Here is a 6,498-nt window from a genome sequence, read left to right on the forward strand (position 1 = left end):
GCCAGGGCAGCCACCAAAAAGAGAGAGGCTCTATGTTTTGGCTGCCTGCCAGTGATCCCTTTAAAATGCCATTGTGGCTTTGATATTGAATATATGCAAGTAATGCAGGAGAGTGAGAGCCTTGTTCTTTCACACACAAAATCCATAAGCTCGCTCCAAAAGAGCTACAGAGAGACCTGGGGGGCGCTGTTGGACATTACAACAAAAATGGCTGCCATCTTCATTTTGAGAGATATTTCTCACAAAAAGAAAAAAAAAAAAACATATTTCTGCAGCTTTTTAACCATCCACATGAAGTCACAAAAATGACTTATTGAGTGTCTCCCTGTAACCTTCACATTCAAACATTAGGCTTTTACTAGGCCAGACTTTCTGTAGAGTATTTTCTTTACCTGTCCATTAATCAACCTGTCTAATCACTGTGTTCAATGAAGAAATCACTTAAAAATTCATATAAGAAGCGAGTGCTGGAAATGATTGGTGTGCCAAGCTGAAAGTGCGATTACTCAGCAACATTTCAAATGTCACATCTGACAAAGAAAAACAGAGACTCGTTTCGGTTAGCATTAGCTTCTCTGATGCACACTCATCAGCCTGCAGGCTTTCATAATCGCACCTTTGCACACCTCTCTGCATTCCTGCCGTTCCACCTCTCTCTCCATGACATGCCCAAATGTGCTTCACAGAGTACTGGGTGGGAAATGCCCTTTTAAACCTACCGTCAGCACGGCAGCACAACTGCAGAACACAGGTATCACCTTTAAGTGTAGCTGAATCTGTGACAGCTCCAAGAGGTCATCGGAAGACATCAGAAATGTAATCCTCCTGCCTGTAACGAAAGCCCAAATACAAAGAATTAAAATCAATAAAAGTTCAAATATATTTATTGCAAAAGAACAGCTATGCTAATACCGCTCACGGTACAAATGCACATTTAAACTTCAATCAACAGACATTACATTATATTGGGAAATTGTAAGATATCACACAACGAAATAAAAACATTACTTTTTACTCCATAATTATGCATTTTTCAAAAAATCATGTACCTTTTACTATGCTCAATAAATTTAAAATGTATTAGATGGCCGTACTACATTTTTTTAACACTTTAAAAGCATAAAATGCTTGATAATACTTCACCTTCGAATAGAAATACTAATATAGCAAAATAATTTCACCAACAGGTTGTTGATGTGCACAGCAAATTCTTCATTTTCGAATACCAATCATTATTACAAACAAATGTGTTACGGGCCTGTGAGCTAAACCTACATGCACGCACACTTATACACACACAGTCTGGCCAGTTGAAACATGGAGTACTGAGGTTGGACACTGATAGGCCTGTAAGGTGAACTGATATACATAAGCGTGCAACGGAGCATTTATAATACCATCAAACATTACTGTAATGAAAACCCTGAGTCAAGTACACACATTCTACATGCACTGAGCTGCTCAAATTCGCTGAAAATATCGGCCCTGCAGTTTGTGCTGTAGGCAACAAAAATACACAAACAACAGAAAACACATTTCTCTAGGCGTCTCATATTGAGTCACACCTATTCTAAATTGACCATGTGTTCTAAAATGTAATAATCTGTTTATAAAATATTTAGCGAGTACCTTTATTGAAAAAGCATAAACATCGATGTACAGTTACAATTACTACTATTAAAAAGGATTCATTCAGGGCCCAATTTGAGTAGACTTTAGCCTAAACGCTGCAAAATGCAAAAATTAAAATAAATGTGTGCGTTATTATGTTACTGGAAAATTAAAACGGAAACCTTCACAACACTGTATGTCTAAAAAGAAAAAAGAATGAAAAAAAGCATTTTACAATTAAGATTTGTTTGAATGTAGCACTTGCTCTCTGTTAATTCTAACAAATTATATATGCGCTATAGCAAAAAAATCTATAAATAAAACATACATTTTTATGTGTTGTTTAATGCATTTTTATTTTAATCAAGTTACGCATAAACAGAACTTATCAAACCTAGAGGCAATTTATCGCTACAAAATAAATTAAAAAATAATTTCACACCATAACCTTGTGTGACTTTTAAAACATCATATATATATTTTTAATTGTTGTATCCTTGTGTTTAGACAATATACTTCATTATAATTTCATATCTGCATCTAGGTAAGTAAGTCAAGGATTTAAGTCTTGATTTAAATCTATTCAAGTATTCTAACTTGTAACATATAATTGCTTCATTTATTATTATTATTATTATTATTATTATTGCACAACCCCTCTGGGTCAGGGCACGATACCATCCTGTGAGTGCTGTGTCCCAATTTCTTTCACCAAGACATTTTACACTGACTCAAAACATACTAAAGGGACAACTATATCTATATCTATAATGTATAGACTTGTGCCTCCCGTGAAGCAGCCATCTCCTTTTGCATATGGCTGAAAAGCTGAATCCTATGACCACTTATTTCATATCAAAATCAAAGAGAGATGTCTCTGTCTGCTTTAAAACTATGAATGCATGAGCATGCAAAGCCAAACCACATGGGCAACAGATCCATGGTGCCTTTTCAAATCTGGACAAATGTGAACATACAACAGGTCAAAAAAAGGACGATTTAGAGCAATTTAACAAGAAGAAACCAGACCAACACTAAAAAAAAACATAAGACCGATAGATAAACGTAAAGTTAAGAAACGATAAATCCGAAAGGGGAAAAAAAAAAGTTTAATAAAAATATGACAAAAACGATCTACTTAAGGAAATGGCTCATAATAAATATAATGTTTTCATTATTTAATAATGTATAAAGGGGAGCCAGGACTAGTTGCTATAAGTTTTACTACAGCGAATATTGCTCCATATTTTCTGCAGTTATTTAATGTTTCGGCACAAACTCTAAAGTTTTGGCAATGATGAAAAAGACACACACTATCCTTTTGTGGTAGTGCATGTTGTCACATTACAGTGCTTAAGAATTAAACAGCAAACATGTAAAGGCTAATGTACAATAATTCCAAACAAATGTTTTGAGACGACAATATTGCAATTTATAAATCGTGTGTATTGTAATATTTTCACAATGTAATAACATGCCCCAACCTTACATTTATGAAACATGATTTAAAAAATAAATGAATAACTTTTAGCTGAAAAATCGTTTTCAGTTACAAAAAAATCTGTTAATATTTATAGTATTTTTTCCTTCATGATATAGTTGATTTTGTCTGTTCACTTCTTAACCCAACGGCTCAAAAATATAACGTTAATTTTACCTTAAAATTCACTAAAATTATTGCAGCATAAGCCAGTTTTGAACTATGAAGAGAACTCTTAATAATAAACCGCTGTCGTCTTTGCTCCAACTAGCCACTGTCTTTCATTTATTTTTGTCGGATGAATAAAATAAATTAGTTGTATTAAGTAACTTATTTGGGGACTTACGAAACATTTTACTAAGCTAAATCAAAGCAATTTAATTTAGTGCTTTACTATACTAGCTATGTGGGAACGAACCACTTATGGACGATACCATCCGAGCGCGCAATAACAGAACTGCACTGACACCAGTTGCGAGCTGTGACCGGAGACACCACGACTCGAAAACAAGTTAGCGCCACCGTATGATTACAGACACCGAGACGCGTAAGGAGCTTTTGGCGGTGTATTTTTTTTTTTTTTTTTTGTCAGTAGTTTTGCCAAATGCCTTTGAAGTCTTCGTACTGTCGTTAGACTTACCACTCCTAACCTAAAATCCAACATGTTTTTATTACCAAGAAAACAGAGTAAACGCCAAACCGTGATGAATTACAACGCAGTCGTCCACCGCAAGCGAAAATCTGACGGGCCTTAAATTGCGGATAAACGGCAGCCGACTTGGCGCATGGCGGCATGCTTTTTTACCGTGCTGTATACAGTCCAGACACGCTGATGTTCACACTGCAGCTGCAGCACAGTGTTTTGGCATCACGAGTTCATGGGGTTAATGAGAAACCGTGCTCACGTGAGCACAGGTGCGTCATCTGTCTGAAGAGATGATCGCGATAAACTCTTTCTTCATCCCGCCGAACGACATGCGGTAACATGTAATCACATTAAAATGACCACCCTGCAGCCGATCAGCGGTTTACATGCGCCGTCTTGTTTGCTATGATTAAGCAACATCGCACACAGTTAAGTAATATATTCATGAACAACACAATCACCATAACAACGGCAGACTGTATTAGACAAAAAGATTTGCGCCCCGCCACGATCATCTTACCTGTGAATTAATGAACTGTCTGTCTGGTGAAAAACATGGAATGAAACTTTGAAATGCGCTACAATAGAATCTAGTTTTCAAGCTACCAAATGACTACAGTGGTGGATGATTGTAAAATTCCGCTCTGCCTCCCTTTGTCTTTCTAATGACTATGAGCGAGACTCTGGATAAACTCCATCACCATTTTTATCAGTTTCAGACAGACTCCAGACACTCTCTGGCCACTTACGTGTCGTGCACTGTCTGCGCAGCGCGTTCACGAGCGTCGGCGCGCCACAGACTGACAAGCACCAGACCAATGGCGTCCCGAATTCGAGCATGATATCCAATAACAACAGCCCAAAAAATGATAACCTCTGAATGACTCCCCGGATGGATGCAGAGAGAAAATAATCTTTAGGAAACGCAGTCAAAGAAATATGATTGGAGGTGCGGATGAATCAGGTTTATCATGCAGACATTACACTTGCTGATATGGATATTGAATCGTATGGGAGAAGCAAACGGCATAATAATTCGTTACTCTGCATCCGAGCGTGGCTTTCAGCAATCTGGATTGCATCTCCAAAGGATAACATATTTATTAAAAATAGTGTACTTGCTGATGCGTCCCGTTTGAGGTGTATATAATTAAAACCATAAAATAAAACTATGAGTAGTTATAGCCTAATAAAAGAATAGCTGGACGTTCATAATAATATAATACAATAGTCTACCACAGACAGAAATCTGATCAAATTATTTGTGTTTATTAAACACTTTATTCTTTGATCTTAATATGAAAAAACAATTTTTACAGTTTTAAACTATTGAAGCCAAAGCCAAAACCGAATCTTTGCCAGTTTAAAATCTAATTTATTCAAGTGATCAAAGCTGAATTTTCAGCATCATCACTCCAGTCTTCAGTGTCACATGATCCTTCAGAAACCATTCTAATATGTTGATGTGCTGTTCAAGAAACATTTATTATTGTAATTATTATTTAAACATATAATTTAAGCTACACAATTTTTCTATTTCAGATAAATGCTGTTTTACCAAATTTTCTATTCATCAAAGAAACCTGAAAAAGCTACTTAGCTGTTTTCAACATATTAGTAATACAATAATAATAGATGTTTTTTGAGCAGCAAATCAGAATATTAGAATGATTTCTTAAGGATATTGTGACTAGAGACTTGAAATAACAGGAATAAATTACATTTTAAAAATATATTAAAATAGTAATTTTAAATAGTAAAAAATTTTACTGATTTTGCTGTACTTTTGTACTTAATGATTGAGTAAATGGATTAATGCTTTAAAAAAACATTAAAAATCTTACTGTTTAAAAACTGTTCAAATGATTTGCAATGGCCGCTTTGTCACGTCCAGTGTGGACTGCCTCAAGCTGTTTACTTATTTATTTATTTATTTTTAGCTAGTAGAAGTTATGAATGGCTGGTAACAAACATTTAATAGCCAAATTGGCTGGTGAGTGAAAAAGTTCATTTCAAACCCTGGACATACTTAAAAATCACATGAAGCCTACAAACATCAGTCAAAAATGTAGAATATTCAGGGTGATATGGACTATTGACAACAAAAACATGATTCTGCCACTGCAAGGGTTTTATTTTTATAAATAATAAATTCAACAGTGGAATCAGTGAAAAATAAATCCCCACTCTACTGTAAAAAAAAAAAAAAAAAAAAAAAAGTACATTGCACGCAGATACTATTAAATACAATTACTTGCACAACACACATGTTCTGTAAATACAATCAGCCTAAATATACAATTTAATAACATTATGAAAATGTATATTGCAACTTCCATATGCAATAACTACTTGGCTATCCAGTGAGAAAAATATCTGCAACTTCTAACAGTTATTTTACTTGACACATAATCATTGCCTAAGTCTACTGTGTCTATAACCATACTGAGACCAAAATCTTCACTGTGACCCGCTTAACATCCATTAATCAACAAGCCAAGCATTGATGGAGAATGTTAAGCGAGAATGAATTTCTGAATAATTCACTTATTGTAAATAGCTTTATACAAATAAAATTAAATATGTTTGTCGGCTTTAAATTTAATAAAAAATTAAAAGCAAAACTCGCCAAACTGAAATCTGTCTAACCTTCACCTGTATTGCTACGCACGGTACAGCTAAATAAGTCAGGCTGCTCTGTACAGTAACGCGCACCCTTCACAGCCCTCCTTACGGTTTCATACCCATGATGCAGCGCGGC

At 35.2% G+C, this 6,498-nt stretch overlaps 1 long non-coding RNA gene across 2 annotated transcripts in view; it reads right to left on the minus strand.

Moving 5' to 3' along the window:
* LOC127168219 (uncharacterized) overlaps nt 1-4,496 on the minus strand; it is a 38,475-nt gene extending 33,979 nt beyond the window's left edge. For both annotated transcript variants that reach the window (XR_007828084.1, XR_007828085.1), the window contains exons 1-2: nt 4,258-4,496; nt 720-829 (exon numbers count right to left, since the gene is read on the minus strand). This is a non-coding gene — a long non-coding RNA (uncharacterized LOC127168219). The remainder of the gene's footprint in view (nt 1-719; nt 830-4,257) is intronic.
* Nucleotides 4,497-6,498: the final 2,002 nt, after the last annotated feature.

Source organism: Labeo rohita, chromosome 7, assembly GCF_022985175.1.
Source record: "Labeo rohita strain BAU-BD-2019 chromosome 7, IGBB_LRoh.1.0, whole genome shotgun sequence".
Lineage (NCBI taxonomy): Eukaryota > Metazoa > Chordata > Actinopteri > Cypriniformes > Cyprinidae > Labeo > Labeo rohita.